This window comes from Phalangium opilio, unplaced genomic scaffold (genome assembly GCF_054372755.1).
Source record: "Phalangium opilio isolate 3A_F unplaced genomic scaffold, DU_Popi_V2 ptg000369l_1, whole genome shotgun sequence".
NCBI classification, from domain to species: domain Eukaryota; kingdom Metazoa; phylum Arthropoda; class Arachnida; order Opiliones; family Phalangiidae; genus Phalangium; species Phalangium opilio.
In genome coordinates, this window is record NW_028324232.1 from 334,904 (window position 1) to 348,780 (window position 13,877).

At 39.2% G+C, this 13,877-nt stretch overlaps 1 protein-coding gene and 1 long non-coding RNA gene across 4 annotated transcripts in view; both read left to right on the top strand.

The window, feature by feature from the left end:
- Positions 1-13,877, top strand: part of LOC149597169 (uncharacterized) — a 267,950-nt gene that overhangs the window by 95,459 nt on the left and 158,614 nt on the right. The window lies entirely within an intron of this gene.
- LOC149597171 (uncharacterized) lies at positions 4,898-13,431 on the top strand. Its single transcript, XR_016379273.1, has 2 exons — positions 4,898-5,896; positions 13,223-13,431. It is a non-coding gene; the product is annotated as an uncharacterized LOC149597171 (long non-coding RNA).

A 13,877-nucleotide genomic window follows, 5' to 3' on the forward strand; every position in this document is an offset into this window, starting at 1 on the left:
AAATGTTCTCGGGTGTTATATGAGTTCTTGATGTACAAAACCTTTGCATTGTGCGGCGAACAAGTGAACTTTGATTGTCATTTGTTCATGACGTGTGCAAATCAAACGGCTATCTACAATAAACGGAAAATCTTAGTTCGATTCAGTTCCAAAGGGAACTTTCTTTGTCATTTGTGAGGTGTGCAAATCAACCGGTGTCTACAATAGACTGAAAATCTTAGTTCAATTCAGTCCCAAAGGAATTATAAAGTTCTCGGTTTTAAGAACCCTTATTCGTTATGGGTGTTTCGGGGAAGGGAGTGGCGATCCCCTCGGGGGTTAAGGAATAAAGATTGGGCTAATACGATACGAGACAGTTCATCGTTCATAGTATTGAAATCATTCCATAGATCAGTAATAGATAGTAAGCGTATAGGAAAAGGTATAGCGGATTGATATCTAATGTTAAATAGCGTTGTTATTCTTCCCATCAAATACTTGTGTACTGGGGGTCCCTGGTCGCTTGGAATTTTTTAATACGAAATGAGGAAGTTAAAAGATTCGTTCGGAATTGAAATTTTTCTTTTCTTTTCTTTGTCAGTCGTAAAACAACATTAATCACTCGGAAGATGAGATAGCTATTGACCTTTTTACCCAATCAGATTACTTTAGTTGCATTTATATAAGAAATACAACTATTTGTAATTATATTTTATTTAAATTATTTTTAATGTTTTTTTTTTAACTTTAGAATTATTATAAAGTAGATATTACATTGGATCAAATATTCTAGAATATTTTTATTTCGGTGTCCTAATGACGTGACTTAACCCAGAGTCCCCAAATAAGTTAGTCCGACCATGGGTTGACCCATTTTAAAATTAAAATTAAAATTAAATTAAAACCCAAAAATAATATTAAAAAAAAAACATTTAAATTTCTTAATTTTTCTAACAATCTAAGTCACTCAATGGGTATACCAGTTTTCTTATATTTGTTAGTTTGCTCCTCCACTTTTCACCGAAACGAAAAAAAAACCCCAAAAAAACTAAAATATTGGAAGGAAAAATGTATTGATTTATCGTTTCGTCTTGAGTTGTAAAAAATGGATTTTCCTACACAATATACTATTTATGGAATGATTCTAGACTTCTACCTTTCACTCTTTTAGAGAGAAAGAGTAATGGCATTGGGCTACCTTATCCCCTACTAAATTCAATGGAAAAATAACATTACCGCCGCCGCTCTATCATATCTTACCTCGAGCTCTTTTACCTTTGAAACCTACATTTCAACGAGCGACAGACACTCCACTGCCGTTTCACTATATATATGTGTGTATATTCTAAGTAATGGCGGCACTGGTATTACTTTCAACTATACTAAAGTCTATGGGAAAATAATACAGAGTGCCATTTCTCTTTCTCTCTTTCTCCGAGTTGAAGAATGAACTTCTGAAAAATGGTTTTTGCGTGTTATTTTTTTCTTTATGTTTTTCTCCCGTCCCATCTCTCTCTCTATCTATCTCGGGGTCCTTACGACCCCAAAAGAAAAAGATTACACGGTTTGTACTTATCGGTCTTTGGCAAGTTGGGTCGCGCTCAAGAACTACCTACTACCTATCCACTGGTCCTGGTGTGGCCGGGTACCGTACATTTTCCAATAAATAGGCCAACAGCCCGTTTAAAGATATCTCGAAAAAACTGACAATTTTTTGACACGTGAGTAATGTTTGAATCGAAAACAAGTTGGGGAAAGTATTTCCGAAACAATTTTTTTTTGAAATGTTTCGTTTAATTTACTTTTGACTATATTTTAATAAAAGGAAATTCTGATATATATAGATTTGGCGGGAAATTTGGGTGCGGAGTGGGGGGGGGGTTGGGAATAGCACGAGGACTTTAAATATATTATTAAAATAAAGCCCCCTATACATGGAATCTCGTGCGAGTTTCGCGTAAATCGCGCGCGCGCGTGCGAAATGAGCGCGAAACACGCACGCGGGAATATTCTTTTTTTCCCGCCTTTTCCCTCCAATAGGCGCGAACCAGCGCGGGAAATAAGTAAAAAATACCTTCCCAATATTTTACGTGTGCAAAAGTAAGAAAGAATTACAATATTTTATGTTGACCCATAATGCGTAGCGCGACTATCCTGATTGGTTGAAACCAACCATACGATACAACTACCTCGGAATATATTAAACACTATATAGAATTAACTTAAGTGAATTAACCAATAGCAGCTGGCCAATGGTCAAGGGGGCGGTTATATTATATTATATTGTTTTCGTATTCGTATTCAGGGATTCCCAAGGTAAAGGGGTTATGAATGCTTATTTATTTATTTCGGAGGATTTCTTTCTTTCGTTGTTTAAGTAATATTAAGGGGTATTTTTGATGTTTCATTGTACCTTGGATCGATTACGCGTGTTGTAGTATTTGCGTGTTAACCTTTAGATTGTTATAAGGGTATATGTGTAATTTTTTCTATTAACGTACGGTTAATTTAGTTTATTATTGATTGTGTCACGTGGTTTTTTTATCCTTAGGTTTTTTTTTTAATTTTAAGTTTAATTTTTGGGCTTTAAATATCAACTTTAATTTGTATTCTTAGAATTCTCCAAATTACCAAACCTGGTTTTTCAAGACTGTAACTAACTATATATATTCCCATAGTCTCTAGCCTAGTAATCAAAAAGTAATCAATCTTGGAATATATCGAATCAAAAAATAAACTGTTATAAAAATATAGGTCCGTATAGTTCGAAAAACGAATACAATTTTCACACGTAATTAGACCTAAAATATATATTGTCTACCGCCGTTATACTTGTAGACTGTGCTAGCGCCTATAAGCTGCTCTCTAGGCCTAGTTTTCAATTTCCAGATAAATCATAGACACCTAGTCATATTTCATTTTCATTTTTTTGAGCCGAAAAAGAAAACATTAAAAATATCCGAAAAGTCCCTGACTTTCCCAAAAAATTCAATGTGGAACAAAATACTGGTACTGTTTTTGAAGCTCGTGACAAATTACAATGCTTCCAAAAATATACACTGTCACTCAACAGCGCTATCAAACTAGGAACCCTTTCAAAAAATCGCCTTAAACTAGAGTCAAGTAATGTAATTTCGATACAAATTTTGTTCTTCGTTTCAAATTCGTTAATACAGTTAAAGCTATCAATTGGGGGAAAGGGGAGGTGTACGGCTTTTTTACTCCGAGCCTTTGTCTCTATTCAATAATTGCGCGTGAATATTTGAAAGGGGAATTGGAAACCTAGAATTGAGAAATCAATAACCAGGACCTCTTGTTATTATTTTAAGCTTAAAATAACATTCTCCATTATTTTCCTACTCACTGACAAGTGCCATTGTCTTTTTTATTTTTCCTTACAAATAGCGCGAGCGCGCGCGACTTTCAGCACGCGCTCTTAAGATATTTGGCGCGAAAATAAAATAAAAAAAAATTAATTGGCGCCAAAATGTTATTGTATACTTAAATTCGCACGTGGTGATGAAAAGTGTTAGCAGATGGGGGAACTGTTGCTACGTGTCGACTGTCGAGCTTTTCATATGACGTCATACATCGCCTACTATGAACTACTTTACACTGTTATAATGACGTAAGGGTGTTAATCCGCCAATTGTTTATTCTTTTGAGTACAATTAATATAAATGCAAATTTTTAATCGAACAAAAGAAATTTGTCAAAGTTATCCTAATATGAAAATCAAGTGTTTAGTTGACTTGATTGCTAGCAGTCATTGTCAGGCGATGTTTTAATTGTTTAGCGTGGTTTGGCCTAGAAGTTATTATAAATTTTCATTAAGGAAACTTTCGTAGCGTAAGAAAATGAGCCAATAATTTAGAAGTTTGAATTATTTAGATTATGAGATAATTGCGCGATGTTTGAGCTGGACTCTAGTCCAATTTGTTATCATTAAATATATATAAATCTAATTATCCTAATTTTTATTTACATATCGTGTTAACCCAATGCTTAATTTGGCTATTATTATTATCATTACAATATTATTATTTTAAATAAATTACTCTAAAATAAAGTCAACGTAAATTTAACAGTAGATGCTCAGCTCAGTTTTGAATTGAGAAATTCTACGCCATAGTCGCCGACGTGTAGACGTGTACAATTGTAGTAGACTGTACACTGTAGTCGCATAAAAACATAACAAACAAAGCACTTAATTCTACAACTGTACAAAAAATACTGCATTCTTATCGTGGTTAGGCCTAATTTCTTATGGCTATTTTACCATAAATTTGGTGATAATCAATTTTCTAATAACTTTTCAATCCGAATGTGGGTTTGGGTATTTAAACAGATCAGTCTTCAAACAATTTATTTCTCTACGAACTATTTGATTTTAGGCATTAACAGCCCCGAAAAAGTACAAGTTTAATGACAACCGTATTTTTAATTTATTTTATTGTGAATGCGAGCATAAATTTCGATAGCGAAACCGTTAGTTAACGTTAATTTAATTCGAATTAATTATGGAAATGAGGCAATTAAGGTCTGGTTGTCTGTCACTGTTAAATAAGAAAATATTCGATCAAGTTGTATCACGAAAAAATTTAAAATAAAAAAAGGTTTTTTGAAAAGTAAATATAGATTTAATAATATACTGTAATATCAGTAATATAATACACAGATAAATTAGAATAAGCGACTCTATTTCATTAACCAAATTTACTAATAAATCAAAAAATAAATAGAATTTATCAAAAATTTAATCAACAAAATCAAAATATAAATAGAATTTATCAAGAAATTTAATCAACAAAATCAAAAAATAAATAGAATTTAACTAGAAATTTAAACAACGAAATCAAAATTTAAAGACCGATGATATAATTTGATTTGTTAATAAATATAGTAAATTTTCGATAATCAAAATTGGAATTTCTAGGCCTAATTACACTCCAGTGGATTTACAAAAAAAAATTATGTTCTTAATTATAAGGTAGAGTAGGTATTGTCCCAGTGTTTTGAAAAATCATAGTTTCGCGTTTGCCACGAGCTTTGATGACGCACTAACATTTTGCAAAAGCCACGTAAACTTTAAACCTGGCAACCATCTTCGCTTGACACTACAATAGAGGATAAGTGACAACCCGTCCATTGTTTTACAGTACAGTCAACTAAGCCGGGAACTTTAGAATTAAACGAAGGCGGATTAGTACGAGTATCGTACGATGCTCGTGTATGTGTTGAGTTTTCGTGGTAACGGTGTAGATTTGAGCCGTAAAAGTCCGCCTTGTTAAGCCTGTTGTCTATGAGTTTCTCTAAGCATGCTGGGATATAATTCCGGTTGATTTTCTACCAACAACCACGTTGTTTCTCCATAGACAATGTCACACGTCTATTAAAGACGCTTTGTTAAAGGGCACCATTTCAGCTTAATAACGCTGTAAACTAGTATTGTCTCCGTATTAGGCTTAACCAGCTGATGGATAATGTAACTCCGGTTAACTTCAACTGCATTAAGTATTTCGTTATTGTAAAGCGTGAACGTCTCGCTGCTCGCGCCTTCCATTGGAAAGGTCCATTTTAAATTCGGTAAAGGGGTTTTGCACGTGATTTTACAAAATTAAAGGCGTTTTTGTATTGTGGAAGTTGGAGGATGTAATAGCTGCGATCTTACGATGAAAAGGTGCACTTTGAAAGTAGATCGCGTTTGACTTCGTGTCATACCATTATAATTATACGTTATAGTTCCTGGAAAGTTCTAGCAAAGCTGGGATTTTTCAGTATAAAAGGACTAGGTTGGCCCGTTGCGTTATTACATTCTTAACCGTGATTCAACACGTTTGTTATACCAGCTAAAAATCTAAAGTATTTATTATCACCATGAAGAACTCTACCTTTTTCGTTTTGGCCATCGTCGTCCGTAAGTTTTTCTCAGCAACTTTTTCGTTTTTTCGTTTTTGTTCCAACTTTTGCAAATAGCTGAACCGTGCAGAGCTGGTAGAGTTAAATACATTTCTTTGTTAATGTGAACGAAACCATCTTAAATTAAATTGAATATTATTATTTTTGTCAAAATTATTTGTTTTATAGAAGTTTGAATTTATTCTGAAGTTTAGTCGATTTGAAAATGGTTATATTACGTATTTTGGTGTGTTTTTTTAAAATACACGCGTGTTTGAAAGTTTTTAATGTGAAATTGAAGATTGTTTCTGCCGTCGTCTTTGATATTTTTACCCAGAATTCCTTTTCTTCTTGCTTTTCAATGTAAATTTCCCTGAAAATTTGTTACCATTATTTATTTGTCTGTATCTGAATCCAATGGACCCTCGTGTCACTATGTGTTCATCCATATCTGAATCCAATGGACCCTCGTGTCACTATGTGTTCATCCATATCTGAATCCATTGGACCCTCGTGTCACTATGTGTTCATCCATATCTGAATCCAATGGACCCTCGTGTCACTATGTGTTCATCTATATCTGAATCCGAGAGACCCCACCACACTATTTGTACATCTGTATCTGAATCCGAGAGAGCCTCTTGTCACTATTTGTACATCTGTATCTGAATCCGAGAGAGCCTCTTGTCACTATTTGTACATCTGTATCTGAATCCGAGAGAGCCTCTTGTCACTATTTGTACATCTGTATCTGAATCCGAGAGACCCTCACCACACTATGTGTTCATCCATATCTGAATCCGCAAGGTCGTCACCTCACTAACTGTTCATTCATATTTGAATCCGAGAGATCCTCACCTCACCATCTGTACATCCATATCTGAATCCGAGAGATCCTCGCGTCACAATTTCCATATCCGAATCTTGTCACGATATATCTGAAACTGAAACCTTGACGTCACGATATATCTGAAACTGAAACCTTGACGTCACGATATATTTCTTATCCCAAAACCTTTTCCTAAAACTCTGATTTAGGATTTACGTTTAACGATTAATCATGGGACGTATTTTGACGTTAATTTTTCAGTTTCGTTGACGTGTTTGATTCGAGAATCATCAGCCGCGCCAATTGTGAAACTGTTGGAAGGTATTCCCATTATCGGAGAATTCGCTAAGATGTTTGGCAAGGTCATGGCTTCTGCCGGCGATATGGCTCAGGGTATTGTTTCGGGTGTTACTGGTGCTGAAAAACCTAGTGCTGCTTCTCAACCCGCTGCTGGCGGTGGCATGTAAAGCGCGTCATACGCGATGGTACACTCCTGTAATGACCTATCGATCAAAACAATAAAATGAAACAAAAATATTATTTTTGTACTTAATTAAGTTCATCTCATTCATTACTCGTTCTCATCTGGTTTGTCTTATGTCGTTGATTTCGTTGATCAGACTCTCAGAGTTAAGTTCCTTACTTTAACTGAACTGGAAGTACTTACTCTCGAGTCAAGAAGTTACTGTCAAAGCTGGTGAATGGTCAAACACCAGGTCCAGTTGATCCTTTTGTGTTCGTCGAGTTGCGGGATCAGCAATTGTTTTCTAAAAGCTGTTCAATTCAGTTATTCCTGATGTTTAAGAATTAAGATGATTATAATTTTCCACAACTGTTTCAGTGGTTTTAGTAGCCTTTGTTCCAGAATCTCAGTCTACGCAAGGAGTAGGTGACGTTCCCGTGGTTGGATTTGCTTACAAGGAGACCACGGGATTTATCAGCGGAGTGTATCGGTTCTTTGAGGGCATCTTGCCCTTCGGGAAAATCTTTCAAAGAGACAATAAGAATGGTGCAGCCTCTGGTACTGAGGACGGTGCGAGTACCCCTAGGGACAGTACAAGTTCCCCCACTGTAAACGATGGTGGTGATAGCAGTTCAAATTCCCCCACTGAAAACGGTGCAAGCGGTGGTAGTTCGAATGACCCCACTCTAAAAAATGCCAACGGTGGCAGTTCAAATTCCCCCACTGAAAACGATGGTGGTGATACCAGTTCAAATTCCCCCTCTGTGAACGATGGTGGTGATACCAGTTCAAATTCCCCCTCTGTAAATGATGGTGGTGATACCAGTTCAAATTCCCCCTCTGTAAACGATGGTGGTGATACCAGTTCAAATTCCCCCTCTGTAAACGATGGTGGTGATACCAGTTCAAATTCCCCCACTGAAAACGGTGCAAACGATGGCAGTTCGAATGCCTCCACTCTAGAAAGTGCTAGCGGTGGCAGTTCGAATGCCTCCACTCTAGAAAGTGCTAGCGGTGGCAGTTCGAATGCCTCCACTCTAGAAAGTGCTAGCGGTGGCAGTTCAGATTCCCCCACTGATAACGGTAGTAATGATAGCAGTTCAGATTCCCCCACTGATAACGGTAGTAACGATAGCAGTTCAGATTCCCCCACTGATAACGGTAGTAACGATAGCAGTTCAGATTCCCCCACAGAAAACGGTAGTAACGATAGCAGTTCAGATTCCCCCACAGAAAACGGTAGTAACGATAGCAGTTCAGATTCCCCCACTGAAAACGGTAGTAACGATAGCAGTTCAGATTCCCCCACTGATAACGGTAATAACGATAGCAGTTCAGATTCCCCCACTGATAACGGTAATAACGATAGCAGTTCAGATTCCCCCACTGATAACGGTAGTAACGATAGCAGTTCAGATTCCCCCACTGATAACGGTAGTAACGATAACAGTTCAGATTCCCCCACTGAAAACGGTAGTAACGATAGCAGTTCAGATTCCCCCACTGAAAATGATAGCAGTTCAAATTCCCCCACAGAAAACGAAAGTAACGATGGCAGTTCAAATTCCCCCACTGAAAATGATAGCAGTTCAAATTCCCCCACAGAAAACGATAGTAACGATGGCAGTTCAAATTCCCCCACTGAAAATGATAGTAACGATGGCAGTTCAGATTCCCCCACAGAAAATGATAGTTCAAATTCCCCCACAGAAAATGATAGTTCAGATTCCCCCACAGAAAATGATAGTTCAGATTCCCCCACAGAAAATGATAGTTCAGATTCCCCCACAGAAAATGATAGTTCAGATTCCCCCACAGAAAATGATAGTTCAGATTCCCCCACAGAAAATGATAGTTCAGATTCCCCCACAGAAAATGATAGTTCAGATTCCCCCACAGAAAATGATAGCAGTTCAGATTCCCCCACAGAAAATGATAGCAGTTCAGATTCCCCCACAGAAAATGATAGCAGTTCAGATTCCCCCACAGAAAATGATAGCAGTTCAGATTCCCCCACAGAAAATGATAGCAGTTCAGATTCCCCCACAGAAAATGATAGCAGTTCAGATTCCCCCACAGAAAATGATAGCAGTTCAGATTCCCCCACAGAAAATGATAGCAGTTCAGATTCCCCCACAGAAAATGATAGCAGTTCAGATTCCCCCACAGAAAATGATAGCAGTTCAGATTCCCCCACAGAAAATGATAGCAGTTCAGATTCCCCCACAGAAAATGATAGCAGTTCAGATTCCCCCACAGAAAATGATAGCAGTTCAGATTCCCCCACAGAAAATGATAGCAGTTCAGATTCCCCCACAGAAAATGATAGCAGTTCAGATTTCCCCACAGAAAATGATAGCAGTTCAGATTCCCCCACAGAAAATGATAGCAGTTCAGATTCCCCCACAGAAAATGATAGCAGTTCAGATTCCCCCACAGAAAATGATAGCAGTTCAGATTCCCCCACAGAAAATGATAGCGGTTCAGATTCCCCCACAGAAAATGATAGCGGTTCAGATTCCCCCACAGAAAATGATAGCAGTTCAGATTCCCCCACAGAAAATGATAGCAGTTCAGATTCCCCCACAGAAAATGATAGCGGTTCAGATTCCCCCACAGAAAATGATAGCGGTTCAGATTCCCCCACAGAAAATGATAGCGGTTCAGATTCCCCCACAGAAAATGATAGCGGTTCAGATTCCCCCACAGAAAATGATAGCGGTTCAGATTCCCCCACAGAAAATGATAGCGGTTCAGATTCCCCCACAGAAAATGATAGCGGTTCAGATTCCCCCACAGAAAATGATAGCGGTTCAGATTCCCCCACAGAAAATGATAGCGGTTCAGATTCCCCCACAGAAAATGATAGCGGTTCAGATTCCCCCTCAGAAAATGATAGCGGTTCAGATTCCCCCTCAGAAAATGATAGCGGTTCAGATTCCCCCTCAGAAAATGATAGTTCAAATTCCCCCACAGAAAATGATAGTTCAAATTCCCCCACAGAAAATGATAGTTCAAATTCCCCCACAGAAAATGATAGTTCAAATTCCCCCACAGAAAATGATAGTTCAAATTCCCCCACAGAAAATGATAGTTCAAATTCCCCCACAGAAAATGATAGTTCAAATTCCCCCACAGAAAATGATAGTTCAAATTCCCCCACAGAAAATGATAGTTCAAATTCCCCCACAGAAAATGATAGTTCAAATTCCCCCACAGAAAATGATAGTTCAAATTCCCCCACAGAAAATGATAGTTCAAATTCCCCCACAGAAAATGATAGTTCAAATTCCCCCACAGAAAATGATAGTTCAAATTCCCCCACTCAAAACGATAGCAGTTCAAATTCCCCCACTCAAAACGATAGCAGTTCAGATTCCCCCACTCAAAACGATAGCAGTTCAGATTCCCCCACTCAAAACGATAGCAGTTCCGATTCCCCCACTCAAAACGATAGCAGTTCCGATTCCCCCACTCAAAACGATAGCAGTTCCGATTCCCCCACAGAAAATGATAGCAGTTCCGATTCCCCCACTCAAAACGATAGCAGTTCCGATTCCCCCACTCAAAACGATAGCAGTTCCGATTCCCCCACTCAAAACGATAGCAGTTCCGATTCCCCCACTCAAAACGATAGCAGTTCCGATTCCCCCACTCAAAACGATAGCAGTTCCGATTCCCCCACTCAAAACGATAGCAGTTCCGATTCCCCCACTCAAAACGATAGCAGTTCCGATTCCCCCACTGATAACGTTAGTAATGATAGCAATTCTTCTGCTTCAAGGGATATCGTTGGTACCCCTGTTAATAGTAGCGATAAGGATGGTGCTTCTTATGATATCCTTAGTTCTCTTTTTAATCTTTAGTACAGTTATGCTTAAAACGCGCAAATATGTTCAAAATATTGTAATAAAATTAATGATCATACAAAATATGTACCTTAATAAATATTTATTCATCTTAAGTAAAACTAAATTATGAGAAATTCATTACCAAACGGGATTCATGCGTTCATTGAAAAGATATTGGCAGTTCCAAAGCATCATTCAAAATCCCAAACAGTTGTGTTGTTCAGAGCCTCTTGAGTTGAGTACTTCACTGCACTGCACTGAACTGAACCTCGAGTCACTATGGTACTGTCCAAATTGGTGGAAGGTCAATAGATGATTGCCAAAGTTGCGCGATTCAGTTATTTTAAGAGCGACGCAGGATTTGAATGTAATTTTGAACGCCTATTTCAGTGGTCTTAGGCGCGTTCGTCCAAGAAACAGAATCCTCTCCATCAATGGTAGTTGGAATTCCCGGAGTGGGAAACGTTTACAACATGACGACGGGATTTGCCAACGGAATCTTTCAGTTCTTTGAGCGCATCTTAAACTTCGGGAATCCGCCTGGCCAAAAAGACAATAACAATGCTGCCACCGATAATAATTCGGGTACCTCTGGTGCTAGTGATGGCGGTGGTATGGGGGATAACTCTGGCGGTAATAGCGGCGGTATGGGGGATAACTCTGGCGGTAATAGCGGCGGTATGGGGGATAACTCTGGCGGTAGCGATGGCGGTGGTATGGGGGATAGCTCTGGTAGTGATGGCGGTGGTATGGGAGATAACTCTGGTAGTAGTGATGGCGGTGGTATGGGGGATAACTCTGGTAGTAGTGATGGCGGTGGTATGGGGGATAACTCTGGTAGTAGTGATGGCGGTGGTATGGGGGATAACTCTGGTAGTAGTGATGGCGGTGGTATGGGGGATAACTCTGGTAGTAGTGATGGCGGTGGTATGGGGGATAACTCTGGTAGTAGTGATGGCGGTGGTATGGGGGATAACTCTGGTAGTAGTGATGGCGGTGGTATGGGGGATAACTCTGGTAGTAGTGATGGCGGTGGTGTGGGGGATAACTCTGGTAGTAGTGATGGCGGTGGTATGGGGGATAACTCTGGTAGTAGTGATGGCGGTGGTATGGGGGATAACTCTGGTAGTAGTGATGGCGGTGGTATGGGGGATAACTCTGGTAGTAGTGATGGCGGTGGTATGGGGGATAACTCTGGTAGTAGTGATGGCGGTGGTATGGGGGATAACTCTGGTAGTAGTGATGGCGGTGGTATGGGGGATAACTCTGGTAGTAGTGATGGCGGTGGTATGGGGGATAACTCTGGTAGTAGTGATGGCGGTGGTATGGGGGATAACTCTGGTAGTAGTGATGGCGGTGGTGTGGGGGATAACTCTGGTAGTAGTGATGGCGGTGGTATGGGGGATAACTCTGGTAGTAGTGATGGCGGTGGTATGGGGGATAACTCTGGTAGTAGTGATGGCGGTGGTATGGGGGATAACTCTGGTAGTAGTGATGGCGGTGGTATGGGGGATAACTCTGGTAGTAGTGATGGCGGTGGTATGGGGGATAACTCTGGTAGTAGTGATGGCGGTGGTATGGGGGATAACTCTGGTAGTAGTGATGGCGGTGGTATGGGGGATAACTCTGGTAGTAGTGATGGCGGTGGTGTGGGGGATAACTCTGGTAGTAGTGATGGCGGTGGTATGGGGGATAACTCTGGTAGTAGTGATGGCGGTGGTATGGGGGATAACTCTGGTAGTAGTGATGGCGGTACCGGGGATAGCTCTGGTGGCGGTACCGGGGATAGCTCTGGTGGCGGTACCGGGGATAGCTCTGGTGGCGATAGCTCTGGTGGTAGTAGCGATAACTCTGGTGGCGGTACAGGGGATAGCTCTGGTGGTAGTAGCGATAACTCGGGTAGTACCTCTAGTGATAACTCCGGAAACGGTACCTCTAGTACTTAGAACACGTGAAATATTAAAAATATTGTAATACCATAAAAAAATCGGTCAAAATTGAAAAAATAAATCTGTTTTGTTTACAAAACGAAATATAAAACTAATGAATTATTTTCAAATACGAACTTCATTACCAAATCTGCACTGTTCAGTTCGAAAACGCCTTGAACTCGAGAAATCTTCAAAGCGAATTGAATGTTAATTACGCAATTTGATTTGAAAAATCGCGGATGATGTATAATATTTTACAAATTTATTTCAGTTGTGTTAAGCGCGTGCGTACGAGAATCCGAAGCTTCGAATTTGATTCAAGGTATTATAGACGCTATTACAAAGGTTGCGGGAGGCAAAAAAGGTGGCGATCAAAAAGCTGATGGAGGCTCCGGAGGAGGTGGTGATACTGCTCCTGCTGCTAGCGCTTAAACATATATGTGTAATAAACTAATTAAATCAATGGATAATTAATACAAATCATTGTCTTTTTCCTTACAACATTCGTTTAGAAACAAATACCATGCACTTTTCTTTAATAGATTGTGTATTAGTCCGCGAGTACTTTTATCTATCGTTTGTTTTTTGTTTAGTCCCGCGGACCCCAACTTGGCGGCTTAAGTGTTAAATTAAGCTGTAAAATGGTTATATGATAAATGCACTTTTGAGTACCATTCTCAAAGCCCTTGAAAACGACAAACGTATCGTGTCACTCATAACCCCGTCCCAATGTTTTGTTGTTACCAATATCTGCGCCTTTCAGTTATTTGAAATATTTTAATTGATATTTAAGTAAGTAATTAGGGAAACTGTTAATTCCCCTCCCCCCGTTTAGTTTTAACGTTTTCAAATTTCGGTGTGATTATCTGCGATGATAATTCGTTGGACGGGAACCATAAGGGCCTTCTCGACTACTTCTCGCCGGC